Source organism: Mytilus edulis, chromosome 11, assembly GCF_963676685.1.
Source record: "Mytilus edulis chromosome 11, xbMytEdul2.2, whole genome shotgun sequence".
Lineage (NCBI taxonomy): Eukaryota > Metazoa > Mollusca > Bivalvia > Mytilida > Mytilidae > Mytilus > Mytilus edulis.
This window is the reverse complement of record NC_092354.1, coordinates 55637134-55637825: the sequence shown is the minus strand read 5'-3', so window position 1 is coordinate 55637825 and position 692 is coordinate 55637134.

The following is a 692-nucleotide window of genomic DNA, read 5'->3' as shown; positions in this document are numbered from 1 at the left end:
TCTCATATTTGTTCTTAGACACATGTCACCCAGTGAAAAATCAATCGAAATACTGATTAAACAGAGAAAAATATAATTTTAAAAAAATCCCCAGCTGATGTTAATACGTAAGACTCAGTGTGAAGTCTGTTTATTAGATTTAAGTGCGATCTGACATCATATTTTCAAATTGAATGGAGGTCATTCAACCTTGTCTATCATGAAATACTTGCGATTATCCCCACATACCAGAGTATTATACATATTATCCTAGCGAGGTTCACCGTAGCCATTTTCGAATTGCTGTAGGTAAATTTTTGTCATTCTGAATCTGATTGGGCTATCCCTGTCCTCTTTTCCCCGAATGTGACCTACCAAATAATAGCCAACTTGAATGTACGAGCAACACCACGGTTGACAAATGTGGAGCAGAATCTGTTTACCCTGTTTCTTTTCGTGGGGTTCGATTTGCTCAGCCTTTGGTTTTCTATGATTTTTTCTGAGGACTGTTGTTTTTCAGTTGGTCTTATTTTCTTATGTTTGCCTGAGCTTTTATCATTACCTGATAAGTTTCAATTTCCTCTTCATTTTTTTTTTTATCACACATCGGTGTCAATATAATGGAAATGTATGTGACTGAGGTTGTTTAGCTATAAAAACCGGTTTAATTAGGAGATAACTGTATTGTATTTTAAACTCCGACGGCATCTATT